This window comes from Felis catus, chromosome D2 (assembly GCF_018350175.1).
Source record: "Felis catus isolate Fca126 chromosome D2, F.catus_Fca126_mat1.0, whole genome shotgun sequence".
Lineage (NCBI taxonomy): Eukaryota > Metazoa > Chordata > Mammalia > Carnivora > Felidae > Felis > Felis catus.
This window is the reverse complement of record NC_058378.1, coordinates 62,035,974-62,052,008: the sequence shown is the minus strand read 5'-3', so window position 1 is coordinate 62,052,008 and position 16,035 is coordinate 62,035,974. Positions and strand designations below refer to the sequence as shown.

The 16,035-nt window shown below is 38.9% G+C and overlaps 1 long non-coding RNA gene across 1 annotated transcript; it reads left to right on the top strand.

Moving 5' to 3' along the window:
* The first annotated feature begins 1,739 nt into the window (after nt 1-1,739).
* On the top strand, nt 1,740-14,537 carry LOC123381043. Its single transcript, XR_006587543.1, has 3 exons — nt 1,740-1,917; nt 12,213-12,340; nt 14,356-14,537. It is a non-coding gene; the product is annotated as an uncharacterized LOC123381043 (long non-coding RNA).
* Nucleotides 14,538-16,035: the final 1,498 nt, after the last annotated feature.

Sequence of the window (16,035 nt, the reverse complement as noted above, 5' to 3'; positions counted from 1 at the left end):
CCTCCTTTCTACCTCATCTCCCTTTTTGCGTCATACAGAATCGTTACACTCACACTCCCACCCTCTCTTCATTCCTAGCTACTTCTGCTGAAATGAATCATAAGCATTTGGCAGTGTAATGATAAGTCTTAATATGTTCAAATCTTGAGAAAATAAAAAATGAAAACTGTACAGATAGACACTAACATCTTTTGAACTTTAAGGACTTGGATGGTCAATATTGAATTTATTTCACTTAGACATTAACTAGCTACAGCACCAGGCAATGAACCCTCTGTGATTGATAAAAGCCTTTGTGCTATTCTATTGCTTCATACTGTTATGTATTATATTTCTTCTGTCTTTGTTTCATAAGACATATGCTGGATGTGACACTTCTGAGCACTGGCTCAAAATTATTTGTCCTGTCATTAACTGACTCCGTGGGCAAGTCACTACTCAATACTTTGTGGCTTATGCACGAGTTTCAGTTTTAACAGAGGTGGCTTCAGGGAAATGAAACCATTCAGAATCACCAAGAAAATAGGATAACTGCTCAGATTGTAGTAATTTGCCTCTTTAAAATGATCTTATGATCTCTAAGAGCCCTTGTAACTATAAAATTCTGTTTTCATTGTGCCCCTAACTTTAGTTGTGTTATATATTAGTAATTGTGTCCATTTTTAGGATATAATTGTGACTGAAGAGTAAATAAATGCAGCTGGAATTTTAAAAAGAAGGGCATGGGGGCGCCTGGGTGGCACAGTCGGTTAAGCGTCCGACTTCAGCCAGGTCACGATCTCGCCGTCCGTCAGTTCGAGCCCCGCGTCAGGCTCTGGGCTGATGGCTCAGAGCCTGGAGCCTGTTTCTGATTCTGTGTCTCCCTCTCTCTCTGCCCCTCCCCCGTTCATGCTCTGTCTCTCTCTGTCCCAAAAACAAATAAACGTTGAAAAAAAAATTAAAAAAAATAAAAAATAAAAATAAAAAATAAAATAAAATAAAAAGAAGGGCATGTCTATCAAAAAATCACTGAGAATCCTGTTTGCACTGCAAATTATTCTTGAAATAACCCTTAAGAAATTTACCAAGTGAGAAAGGAAAGCCCACTATATGCATTGTGAGGGGAGGGAGGGATATTTTCAGAGTAAAGTCAACGCCTGTCCTCCAGAAGAAATGTTCAGGTTTTTGCTCTTAAGAAATAACGTCCCAACTCCTTACCACTGTCTCCTACTCTTCCTCATTTCCTCTTCTAATCTTCCAGAACCTGGCACCTCACCCAGGTCTTTAATGAAAACTTTGTTACTACGCATTCCTGTTTCACAAAGCTGTCACAGCAATTACAAACCGCAATTTGTGGCTTATTGCAGTATATTATTAACACAATCATGAGACACTGCCATTTGTCTGGAAAACCAAATCTTTTCTATTTCTGTGGCTCATTTTGCATGTTGCTACAGGAGGAAATTAACCAATATAGACTCCTATTAGAAGTATATTTATTCTCAAGTTTTTATCCATGTGAACTTCATAAAACAGCCATTTCTAACAAAAACAGACCAATTATTTGTGATTAAGTGTTCAGCTGAATACAAAATATGTATTCCAAAGTTGACTCTTCAAATAACTATTTAGAATTGCCACCTTTTATACATTCCCTCCCTCAACAAACAGTGTCAATTTTCTGCTATATGCCAGGCAGTATCCTAGCGACTGGGGAATCAGAATCAAAACAGATTAAAAAAAAAAAAAAAACAAAAACAAAAACAAAAATCTGTACCTCTTGGAATTTATATTGTAGATGGGTAATAATAAGAGATATTATCTTCTAGTCCAGTGCTCAACTAGGGGTGATTTTTACCTGTCCCCCCAGAAATTTGGCAATTTCTGAGGGCAGTTTTGGTTGTCACAACTGAGGAGAAGGGGTGCTACTGACATCTGGTGAGTAGAGGCCAGCAATGCTGCTAAACATCCTACATAAGCAGTATGGGATAGCCCTCCACCCCACCCCCAATAAAAAACTATCCAGCTGAGATTGAGAAACCTGGGACTAATCTTTAATGTTAGAAGTCAGAATGTTGGTTACCCTTAAGAGAGTAGTAGCTGGAAGAGGGCCTAAGGTGGGGGAGGCTTCTGGATGCTGATTACATGAGTGGATTTATTATGCAAAAATCCACTAAACTCTGTTCTTATGATTTGTGTGTTTTCTATAGGTATAATTTAACGTGTATAGCCACTACATTCTTTGAAACTTTTTCCAACAAGAGTGAGGGGTCTATGTCCCCTGCCCTGTAACCTTATATCTGTGACTGCTTAACCAATGTAATATAGCAGGGTCTGTGCCAGCTTCCAGATCCAGACCTTAGGAAATTGACAGTTTCTACTTCCTGTCACTTGGGATGCTTACTCTTGGGTACCAACCACCATGCTCCTCAGAAGCCCAAACAATCCATGGAGAGGCCCCTGTGGAGATACCCCCAGGCCCTCAAAACTGATTGACCTTCAACCTGACAGCCAGCATCAACTTGCCAGCAATATGAGTAAACCATCCGAACTTGGTCCTCCAGCCTCTACTCAAACTACCTCAGCTGACATCAAGTGGAGAAACCTAAGCCTCCCCCACTGAGCCTTGCCCAAATTGCAGATTCATGAACTAAATAAGTAATGGCTGTTAATTTAAGCCATTAAGTTTTAGAGAAGTTTGTTAAGCAACAGTCTGTAACTAGAACAATGTTAAGTAAATCAAAATTTTACTTTAGAAAGGAGAACTATAGCCACATAGCTTTGGGAAATTCTTGGTTAAATACAGTTTTAAAGTCTTTCTTACTGTAGGGGCACCCAGGTGGCTCAGTCGGTTGAGCATCTGACTCTTGATTTCCTTCAGGTTATGATCCCAGAGTCGTGGGATCAAGCCCCATGCTTGGGATTCTCTCTACCTCTGCCCCACCCTTGCATGTGTGTATGCCTAAACTGTCTCTCTCAAATAAAGTCTGTCTTACTGTAGAACTTTTAATGGGCTGATGTGTTTTGTGTTTCTGTACAAGAGTAGCCAGTGTTTCTCAAACATTTTTAACCCCAGAATCTATATTTTCAGGCATCATCTTGCAGGACTGGTGCTCAATGGATCAGACTTTAAGAAAACTATGCTAACCCTTCAGTAATTCAGAGTTAATATCAGCATAGGTTTAACTGGAAAATTCATCTGTAATGCAGTTAATTCTGATAATAAGGTGAAATAATCTTAAATTTGCCTAATGAAAAATTATCTAATTATTTGAAAAGTTGTAATGGTAGTTTAAAAGATTAGATGACATACCAATAGTTATTTCAAAGTCCCTGAGGTCATAATCAATGGCTACATAAATTTAAAAAAGAAAAGCCACTGAATTATGTTTTACTTAGAAAATAATAGTAGCAATGTATACCTTGATGCTGAATGTTATAAAATGCTTTCCATGTTTTTTTAAGTTCTCACTTGATCTTAAGTTGAACTCTACAACATACTTCTAATATACCTTTGGAAATTTGGCTGTTTGTCTAGTCCTTAAAAAGCAACACTGGATGGAAATGGATAAATTGAGGAAATATATCTGGCTCATGGCTAGTGGAGCTCAAGTTTTTTCTTCATTGTCATCATCCAAAATTAAATGGAGGTTGTGTTTTTTGTTTTCTTCTCAAAGACCAATCCCCATTTCCTCCATATCTCAGCTCGGGCATTTCATTTCAGCATGAGGGAACTTTGGAATAAAAACACAATGTTAGGGGCACCTGTGTGGCTCAGTCAGTTAATTGTCCAACTTCAGCTTAGATCATGACCTCACGGTTCATGAGTTCAAGACCCGTGCTGGCAGTGTGGAGCTTGCTTGGGATTCTCGCTCTCCCCTCTCTCTCTTGCCCTCCCTTGCTCATACTTTCTTTCTCTCTCTCAAAATAAATAAATAACTTAAAAAAAAAAAACAGTGTTAAAGTATAGCATTATGAAGGCTAGGATGCTGACCAGTTTTTCAGGAGCCCCTTGCCATCATTCTCCTTTAACCTTTCAAATGCTCTGCTGGAGCCTGACCTCTGGAGGTAGAGTTCTCCACTCAGTCTTTTGTTCCATGCTTACCCTGGATCTACAGTGCCCTGCTTTCCATCCCAGAGCCTTACTACCAAGTCTTAACCACCCTGATCTATGCCTGATTGCTGGAAAAGTTATTTTCTGTATGAACCTTCACGTTCAAATTGTGCTGACAGTAATCACCTCACTTCCAAACCAACTGAGTTAGGAATTCTGGTTTCTAGATTTCTCTTTGGCTTGTAGAAAGACCATTTGTTTGGCTTTTGTGCACCTCACAGAAGCACACTACCAAAAGGGAAGGAGAAGGCTGAAATCCAGCCTACCTTTTATTAACTAGGCTGAGTGTCTGGGAGTCTGTCAGTCCAAACGGACATCTTTTTCTGGATTTAACAAAGATAATTTATAAAGTAGTGTTTGTGCTGGCTTCTACCATAGGTCTCCGTGTAGTCATTTGAACAGCCAGGATGTTCTCTTTTCCTATCTTTTCTGTTACCTTAGGCTCTGTCCCATTCTATACTATATCAGACATGTCCACTAAATATTAGAGATTTGACTGAGTGATTTGTAAAACATTCTGTGCCCTCACGTTCTATGATTCTGTATTCTATTCTTGCTAATTCTGTGCCCTCACGTTCTATGATTCTGTATTGTGTGCTTGCTATCTTGCCTCTTCTTTTTTTTTTTTTAATTTTTTTTTTCAACATTTATTTATTTTTGGGACAGAGAGAGACAGAGCATGAACGGGGGAGGGGCAGAGAGAGAGGGAGACACAGAATCGGAAACAGGCTCCAGGCTCCGAGCCATCAGCCCAGAGCCTGACGCGGGGCTCGAACTCACGGACCACGAGATCGTGACCTGGCTGAAGTCGGACGCTTAACCGACTGTGCCACCCAGGCGCCCCATATCTTGCCTCTTCTTATGGACCCAGTGCTCTGTCCCTCCGGCCGGCAGGCTGTCATCTAATCTAATGCCCTGCTACAGTAGAATTTTCAGCTCTTTCTGACCCACCCAGACATCATCCCCTTTTACAACAACCTTATTTAAAGATGCCCAAACACCCAATTAAAATTTTAAAGGCAAATCCTTTAAAATTGACATCTATTACCTCCATTGACATCTATTACAACTTTCTTAAATAGTCGAAAACTATGATCACTTTTTAATCAGGTCATTTTCTTTTCAGAGAAAAAATCTAAAATAATAGAAACAGGTTGTAAATACCTCACCGAGGACAGGAGAAGATGGATGTCCCAGCTCAGAGAGCTAATTCGTTCTTCCTCCGCCTTTTTGCTCTCTACAGGCCCTCAGCAGGTGAATGATGTCCACCTGCCTTGGCGAGGGCAGACTTCCTTTGCTCACTCTGCCAATTTAGATGCTGGCCTTTCCACAACACACCCTCACAGACACACCCAGGAATAAGGCTTTACCAGCTACCTCGGCGTCACTTAGCCCAGTTGACTTTATACGTAAAGTTAACACGGCGCCATGCCACGTAACACTACTTGGAACTGTTAGATGCATACAACAAAATGGATGAATCTGAAAAAATTGTACTAGTGAAAGAAGCTGTGAAAAAAGGGTACACTCCATTTGTACTGTGAATGGAAACTAAAATACAAATTAAACTATAGTGATAGAAAGATAGACATCGATGGTTGTCTGGAGGCAGGTGAGAGAGAAATTACACAGAGTCATATGGAAACTTGGAGGGGAGCAGTAAATATGTGCCTTATTTTGATTATGGCGATAGATTCACAGGTGAATATATATGTCAAAACCTGCCAAATTGTACAGTTTAAACATACAATTTATTGTGCCAATTAGACCTTGATGAAACTGAAAAACTTACTTTAATGATGCTATCTAATCAAATAATAACCTAATCAAGGCATCATTACAATTATAATCAATTAATAATTATTGTGACTTTGTATCTTGTTCAAAATCAACTCATATTGTCTTAATAATAATAAAAAACCCAGGTTTACATTACGGCTATGCACATAACTAAAGCTTACACTCAGAGTCCCCAGGTGAAACATTAAGAAACGGTCCTTCACTCTAATTGAAAATTGAAAATCCATTTTCATAGAAAAGACAAATGGAGGGATGACCTGAGTGGGCTTTGGTACCCCCAATATCCCCATTGACAACCATTCCTTTCATTCTTTGAAATGGACACATTTTATAGACACAGTTTTTCTGAATGGTATATGAAGTGCTATGTAAATAAAGCTTGGAAGTAAGTCCTCGAGCCTCCAGTTCCAAATCAATAAACTATCCATAAGCCCCCTATCACCACATACAATTCTGGGTCACCACTGGGAGAGACTTCCCCCTTTTTGTGACCCTTCTTATAATACAGAAGCCACTTGGGTGGTTTTTATACCTGTGATTAGCACCAATAATTATGATGAGATTTGTAGAACATTTTGCTTCTAATCAGTATTCACTGAATTTCTCAAAATGTAGGCTTCAAGTGGAAACCTGCAAGTTCTTTGCTCCCACTGAAACTTTCTGCCTCACTCAGGAGACCATCCTAATTCCGTTCTACAGCTTTGCCTTTCAAATGTTTGCTGGTTCACATAACAACAAGGATTAGGGAATTATTAAAGGATAAAGACTGCTTTGAAGCTAAGTATTACTGCCATCCAACTCCAGCCCCACCGATCTAGCTAAACCCACAAACTGAGAAGCACTAGCTCTTTCAGAGTGCTTTCCTTGTCTTCCTCTCAAGTCTCATGATTTACTTTCCCAAAGGGAGGTTATGTTCCATTATGTTTTGATAGCATCCAGATTCTCCAGATAAACTCATTTACAACGTGGTATACTCCCGAAAACCAGGCCAACTGAATTATTTTCAAATTACTCACCCCTTTATTGAGCTGGCAAAACAAGCTAGCTGGATTATTAATATAAAAGCACTGTAAGGTGATATGCTTCTTCAGCTTCAATGAAACATCATTTTTATAAAATAATGAATGCTTCTGCATAGTCAACGCATAACTCTTTACGTGCTACACAGAAGTAAAAGTTCACTATTCTCTCAACCAGAGCAGGTAGTAAATTAACCAGAGAATTTAACACTGTTTCAGTAACAGTGTCAAGCAATGAGAGGATGGAATTAGGGTTTGGAAGAAAGGAAAGAAGGTAGGAAGGAAGGAAGGAAGGAAGGAAGGAAGGAAGGAAGGAAGGAAGGAAGGAAGGAAGGAAAGGAAAGAAGGAAGGAAGGGAAGAAGAAAGGACAGTAATGTTTCTGATATAAAAGACATTTCATCACTTACAATTTGCTTAACATGAGTTAAGAGTGCAAGAGGACACACAGTTAAATGATGCTGGTCGATATTTTAATATGAGAAGCCAGAGTTGAGGACCAAAAGCCAAAAGACAGGTGCTATCCTTAGCTGTATCAGCTATCTTTGAAAGGGCTAACAGTGTGGGGTTTTACTGACAAATTTGAAGGGTCATTGGACCTGCAAAAAACAGGCTTTGCTACAGATGTGGTGCTGAATGTGTTACCCAGTTTCCTCTGGGTAACTAAGGGTTTATTTCCTCAGGCAATGGGGGTCAGTTCTCTACAGAATTGACTCCTCCAAAAAGTTTCCTTTCCCCAGGCCACAAGGTCTTCCTGAGATAGCTCAGCCATTGACTGTTTAATGCCAGATGCCACAAGTCCTGGCCCTCCCACCTCACAGCAGGACAGCTCTGAAGGGCCATCCCAACCCTGGAGATCACGATGGGTTTAGCTGAGGCTTTTGTTGAGACTGTTTCACAGTCTACCTTCTTCCCACCTGATCCTGCTTCCTTCCCTTCCATAGGTGTTGAACCCAAGAGTGTTTGCCAAGCAACAAACTTATAGCACACTTATCTCTGTCTCTGAGCTGGCTTCCCCAGAACCCTCTTTCTCCCCCAGCTTTTAGTGAGACATAACTGACATATAACATTGTGTGATTTTGAGGGGTACAACGTGTTGACTTATATACTGCAAAATGACTGCTATTATAGCCTTTAGTTAACACCTCCATCATATCACATAATTACCATTTCTTCTTTGTGGCGAGAACATTTTAGATCTACTCTCTTAGTAACTTTCAAGCGCATAATGCAGTACTATTAACTATAATCACAATGCTGCACATTAGATCCCCAGGACTTATTCATCTGGGAGCCTGTATTCTTTTTTTAAAAATCATTGTTTTGTTTTGTTTTGTTTTTAAGTTTATTTATTTATTTTGAGAGAGACAGAGACAGTGCAAGTGGGAGAGGGGATGAGAGAGGGAGAGAGAGAGAATCCCAAGCAGGCTCCAAAGCACCACCAGCACAGAGCCCAACACGGGGCTCGAACCCACGAAACTGGGAGATCACGACCTGAGCCAAAACCAAGAATTGGGCACTCAACTGACTGAGCCACCCAGGTGCCCCCGAGAGCTTGTATTCTTTGACCAACATCTCCCTTTTTCCCCTACCCTGCAGCCCCTGGTAGCCATCATTCTAGTCTGTTTCTATGGGTTTAGCTCTTTTAGACTCCACATATAAGTGATATCATACAGTAGTTGTCTCTCTCTGATTTATTTCACTTAGCCTTCAAGTTCCATCCATGTTCTTGCAAACACAGAATCTTTTTCTTTCTCACAGCTGAATAATATCCCATTGCATATATATACACACATATATATATACCACACACACTATATGTGTATACATATACTATATGTATATGTCTGTGTATATATATATATATATATATATATATATATATATATATATAATGCCACATCTTTATCCATTTCTTCATTGACAGACACTTAGGTAGTTTCCATATCTTGGCTCTTGTGAATAATGCTGCAATGAACAGGGGAGCCAAAACCCCTTTTATTTCTTTTCATCTTATTTTAAAATTATAAACAACAAAACGGGATATAAAGTGGAAGATTAAAATCCCACACCCTCCCTACTCCCCTAGTTTCCTACAAGGACCACTGTTAACTATTGCTTGTATGTCCTTCCAGAAATGTCCTCTAAGTCTACAACCATATATATATCATATATATGTCACTTTTTTGTACAAATGAGAGTATAATATGTAAGCTTTATGCAACCTGATTGGTTTCATTTAAATATATTCTGTTTATCTTACCGTATCAGTATACATTTCTTCAGAGTGGTTCCGTATTATATTATACAGATAAACCATAATTTTTTAAACAAACTTTCCTGCATGAATAGGTAGGTAGTTTTTGTTTTTCCCCTTTCACAGATAATATTTGCAAGGAACATCCTTGAATGTTATCTCTCCCCATTTGTGTGGTATATCTATAGTGTAAATGTGTAGAAGTAGAATTAATTCCTAGATCCAATGCTGTGAGAATTACAAAAAAATTTAAGATATGCCAAATCATTTCCCTAAAAAGCAACCCCTATTTAAATTTCAAATATTCCTCAAATCAGTGCAAAAGAATGCCTCTTTCCTCACATCCTCACCAGCCGTGGGCATAACAAGATGTTTTAATCTTTGCCAATAACAATAGATAGGAAATATTACTTCATAGTAATATAAACATATAAGATGCCTTTGTGTGAACTTTAAAAAGGTGTCCACCGGTTGAGTGAATTTTAAAAATACCTTTCCCCCCTCCCCACAACCATCTAGGTAGACAGAAGCCATGCCAAAAGATGGAATTTGGCATTCAGAATTTCATTTTCACCCCACTCTCCTCCTTGTCCAGTCATCTTTGCACAGTGCTCAGACCAAACAAATGTGCATGCAGCCCTGAAAACTTATTGTTTCAAATTGCATTTCTTTAACTATGAGGCAAGCCCATACAACCCTCAGTGTTTTTATTGGTCATTTGTTTTTCATTTTTCCTTTATGAAGAGCTGTTCCGAGTAGCTGAAAATCCAGTAAGGCGGTATTCTCATGAATCTGTGTAATACCCCAATAGCACAGATGAATAGTCCATGATAATATCATTTGGCACTTTACATACTGCATTGAAACAAGCTGTGTTTACATTTAGTCATTCCAGGCCATTAGCTCATCTGCCCCAACTACAGTTGTATACCCAAATGTACGAAGCAATTCCTAGATATTTGTCCTCTTTTAAAAGTACTAGGAGTGATGATAATGGTAATAGATACCAGTGCCTAGTATATGGGGAGCATTTCAGAAGACAGTATAGCCTAGAGACCCCCCCCCCCCCCTCATTAGCTGTGCCTAAACTGTGGCACACATTCTGAGGTCTCATTGACTATATTCTGGCCTCTGCTCTGCCTCTTACAAACTGTGCAGCTTGGACAACTTGCTTCACCTGTCTGAAACTTAAGTCTCCTCACCTCTACAATGGGGCTAACAATAATAGTACCTCCCTGATGGGGTTGTGGTAAAGATTAAATGATACACTATATGAAAAGCACTCAGTATGGCACCTGGTGATTAATCAGTGTTCAACAATTGTGAGCTATGTTGACTGAGCGTCATACGTACATTATATGACTCTCCTGATTTAACCTAACGAACTTCGGTGATTCCCTTTGACCAGCACAATAATGTTATTTTGGAAGTGTTCCTTAGAAGTGTAGAGGCACCCAGGGGCTGCCAGAGGGAAAAGGAATGTGAGAGAGCTAAGGCCAGGAAGGCTTCTAGAAACTTCAATCAGAATAGTTCCACTTGTTTTTTTTTTTTTTAAGTTTATTTATTTATCTTGAGAGAGAGAGCGAGCAAGAGAGCAGGGGAGGGACAGAGAAAGAATCCTAAGTAGGCTCCACACTATAAACAAGGAGCCACACCCAATGCAGGGCTCAATCCCCCCAGACCATGAGATCATGACCTGAGCTGAAATCAAGAGTCAGATGTTCAACCAGCTGAGCCACCTAGGCACCCCAGAATAGTTCCACTTTAATAGGTCTTTTATACTGTGATTCCAAATAAAACTTAATATGAAACAAACAAGTGTCCTTTTTTTTTTTTTTTTTTTTTTTTTTAAGTGAAACTTATCCTGAGCCATGGGGTTGGGGGAAAATCCTGGCCTTCAAGGTCTTCCATAGTTTGGCTTTAACCTACTTTTCCAGATTTATCTTCCCTGATAGCTACAAACATCCCATTCATACAATGGTTTGTTTGCTGTCTGCACCCTATTATTCCTTAGAGATGGGCCAATTGTCATTTATCTTGGTATTTTCAGAGACTAGCAGAGTGCCTGACACCTAACAGACAGTATTTGTTAGATCAATAAATCAGTAAATGAACCCTCCTTTTCAGTTAAATTTGTCTCCTAGACACCTCTCAAGTGTGTCTTGTTTCTTTCGGGGCCTTTGCTCATAGAGATGCCCTTGTCCAGAATGCCTCTCACCATTTCACCTCCACTAAATTCTTAATTCAATCTTTTTCAAAAAAAATTTTTTTTTAACATTTGTTTATTTTTGAGAAACAGTGAGACAAAGTGTGAGCGGGTGATGGGCAGAGAGAGAAGGAGACACAGAATCTGAAGCAGGCTCCAAGCAAGCAGTCAGCACAGAACCTGATGCGGGGCTCAAACCCACAAACTGTGACATCATGATCTGAGCCAAAGTGGGACGCTCAACCGACTGAGCCACCCAGGTGCCCCCTTAATTCAGTCTTTAAGACTAAAATAAAATGGCAGGTTTCCTAAAACCCGAGGTTTCCTATAATGGCCCTTCTAGTTAGAAAACCTCCTTCCTCTCAACTCCATGGTTTATGAGTTGCCTGTAAATTCACCTAGTACTTGAGCACGGATTACTTTCTACTGACATTATCTGCGTATCTTATTTTCCTGTGTGGAGAGCAGTGACTGTCTTAAAGTCTTTATTTCCCCTTCATTGCTTAGCCCAGTCTCATACATACCATGTGCTCAATAAACATTTAAGGAATGGATTAACAAACAAATGAATAAATCAATATTTGATCCTTTGATATCCCAGCCAGCCTACCCCCAGAAAATGGGGGTTATACAACAGGAAGTGAGAGTGAGACGTTGATTCTCAAAAGTTTCAAATACGGGACTCCTAGCAATGAACATTTGTGCTCCTGGGGTAGGCAGATGAGGAAATCCTCAATTCCATACCTATCAAGTGACAATCGTATAGTTTTACAATAGTGTGAGGTTAAGTGTAGGTCACAAAGCAAAAATAAAAGTATTTTTTTACTCTCTACTAACAGGATGATAACATGTTTGGAGACAAATGCCTTCTTTCTGCATCTTCTACGAAGTAAAAGCTGGGCAGCATAAGAAACCGCCTTCTATGAAGAACATCTATAAAGAACAGCGTTTCAGATATCTATTCCAGGTAACAAACCATTCCCAAAAATGGTAACTTAAAATATCGATGTCATATTATGTCTCACAACCCTATGGGTTGACAATTGGGAGTCCTCTTTTTCAGACTCAACTGGGGTCACTTATGTGGCTGCAGTCATCTGACCCCTTGTCTGGAGCAAGATGGTCTCACGTGTTTGGCATTTGGAGCTAGCTGTCTGTTGGGGCCCAATGGCCATCCTTCATGTAGGCCAAACCAGGCTTCTGCACAGCGCAGAGCGTCTCAGGATTTCAATATGGTAAAGGCAGAAGCTGCAAGGTCTCTTAAGGTCTAGGTGGTGAAGTTCACACAGCATCACTTCTGTCACATTCTGTTAGTCAAAGCAAGTCACAAAGCCAGCCCAGTTTCAAGTGGTAGAAAATTAGACTCCATTTATTGATGGTAAGAGCAGCCAAGTCACATGGCAAAGGGGCATGGATGTCAGGAGGTGAGATTCCTCGAGGGGCCATTATAATGACCTCCAACAGGCAGATCTATACACTTCATTAATGTTGCTCATCCCATTTATACACCCCCCCATTATTCTAGGGAGTGAGAACCACCTGAATATTTTTAGTCAAGGGAGACTAACTTCCGTGTTTTTTTTTAATTAAAAAAAAAAATAATACAGACTCATGGGAGAAAATTTAGAAATCTTGTCAAAGCAAAGGAAAGAAAATAGCAATCACCCATAATCCCACCACCACCCAAATAACCACTGTTAGGATTTAGGTATATATCCATCCAGACTTATTACAAAACACTAGGATTAATATATAGGCTACCTAAACTATTTACAATTGTACACTTTCTTCCCAGGCACTGTGCTGTGTAGTTTGCATAGGTAATCTCAGTTCACATTCACCATAATCCTATGAGATAGATACTATCATTATTTCCATTTTACAGAAGAGAAAATTGAGGCTTAGAGATGTTAGCTAACTTGCCTAATGTCATGTATACACATACATGAATATACACATATATCAACCATAGTGTTATAAACTCCCTTTTTCATATAATTTTACAACATGCAAATACCCTTACTTGATAGCTTTTGAATGGACTAAATCAAAATTGAAAAGCAACAATGACTTTACATTATTTGAGATTTGGGTTCCTGGCCATGATTGCTTCTTGAGTCCGTCAGGTGCTTGCAGATTAGAACAAAATAATGATGTGTGCCCTTCACAGCAAGGCACTAGCTTTGAAATTTTAATCTTTTATAAGAGCCTCGAGACTCCATTTTGGCAAAGTTGGTTTGTGGCGAAAATAGCATCTGAATTTTTTTTGATGTTATGACACATTTCCTAAAAGCCCGACAGCGGGAGTGCAAAGTTGGAGCATGTCCATTCCTCCAAAGAGTTGAAGAGTGGGAAGTGACAGGCATCAAGGACCACAGTGAAACTAAAAATCTTTCCAGGGATAAGATGTTTGTTTTTTGATACAAGATACTAAATTGATCATCTAGTGCTCAGTAAATGAATATGTCCAATGACATGTGCCTTACATTTCCATCTTTAATATCCAAAGTTTGTACATTCTCAGGCAAAAATTGGCAGGGATTTGTGGAGGTAGGAGGAAAGTGGCAGGTGGAAATGTTTGGGAAGAAAAACAGTAAGATCCCTTTTTACATGAAATTGTAGGTTAATAACATGAGAAGATGGGAACATAGCAAATGTAATACAAGAACCAATATAAGCATACAAAATACACTGAAGTACTTTGCAATTACTTTGTAAGTTTAGTGCTCATTTGTTCTTGTTTGTGGAAGGGTGACTTGGTTACGATTCACCTCAATTTCTAGCCATCAGAAATAAAAGATTCAGCATGCTTTGCTGGACGGGTTTTTTAAGATTAAGCCCTTTAATCCAATTACTAAAATTGTGCTCACAGTTCTCATTTCCAGCTAGCAATATAATAATAAAGATAAATTTATGAACAAGGCATTTACAAATAAAGAAGAGAAATTTGTATAGGCCTAATGCAGCTTTTTTACTTTGCAGATGTCATAGCGTTTTCACCATTGGTGGAAGAAACCAATTCAACAGAATGACCTTTCCATGTGCTGTTGGTTATGCAGCCCTCCTGTTGAGTATTTACCTTTGGAAACAAGAAACCTTCGATTCCTAAATTCCTCTTTCATAACATTATGATATGCCCAATCAAGTAAAGATTTAATGCTGGAGGTTTGGTTATATTTTAAGACACTATTGCTAAATAAGTTCTTTCTCAGATGCCAATTACAACAGATTGGAAATGGCTGCCTAAAATACTGAGTTGAAATGGATTCTGAGGTTGAGTGTCGGAGTTCAAAAGGAGAGTTCTGAGATCATTAGTGACTGCTGCCACTGGCGGGCTCCCCAGGGAACAGCAGTGGCCAGGCCTCATTGTTATCTCTGCTAAGATGTAAGAAAATATTACGTTACATGGAAACATGTTTAATATTAATATTCTTTCTTCAAGATCAACATGTATTTATTAAGCAACAACTTTGTTCCAGAAATATTCTAGGTACTGAGGACACAGCAGTGAACACACACACACACACACACACACATTTGAATATATCATTTTACTGTTTTCAAAGATTTTTTAAATTTTTTTATTTTTTTTAATGTTTATTTTTGAGAGAGAGGGAGCATGAGTGGGGGAGGAGCAGAGAGAGAGGGAGACGCAGACTCTGAAGCAGGCTCCAGGCTCTGAGCTATCAGCACAGAGCCCGATGCAGGGCTCGAATTCACGAATTGTGAGATCATGACATGAGCCGAAGTCGAACATTCAACCCACTGAGCCACCCAGGCACCCCAATTTTCAAAGATTTTTTTAAGATGATATCTCATTTAGTCTTCACAATAGCTTGGAAAAATAGGTAAAACAGATGCTGATATCAACATATTACAAAAGAGGAGACTAAAGCATAAAAAGATTGAATATAATTCTTTAGCTTAAATGTATCCATTAAAAAATAGAAAAAAAAAACACAGCAAAATACTAATGGTGAGTCTTTAAAGGCATTTTCACTAAAATTAAGAATAAGCTTAGCTATTTCCATTCAGTACCATATAAGAGCAATATAAGAATTGGAAAGGAAGAACCAAAGCCGTTCTTATTATATAGATTGTCTACAAATTCCAAGGATTCTACAGACACAATTAATACGAGGGCACAAGAACATTTCTGGGTACATAATCAACATGTGAAAATCAATAGTATTTCTCTGCATCATTGGTACTAACCAGAAAATGTAGTAGTAAAAAAACTCCTTGTCAACCACAATAACAAAAACAACGATAAGCAAACGCAATTTCAACCAAAAATCCCAGTTTAGTTATTTGTAGAATTTGATAAGATGAACCTGAAGTTCATATTGAAATACAAATGGATAACAATAGATAAGATAATAATGAAGATCAAGATGGAGGGATTCTCACACTATCAGATATCAAGACTTATAACATTATAGTAGTTAAGACAAGTTGACCCAGGGACAGACAAATAAACCAATTAAAGAGACCCCTGCATAAATGGACACTTGCTACATGGCAAAATTGCATTACCATCAATGGAATGGAAAAGACGAACCACTCAATAAACAGTCTTGGGGAATCAGCTATTTTTACGGAAAAAAAAATGTTCTTACATCACACACACACACACACACACACACACACACACACATTATT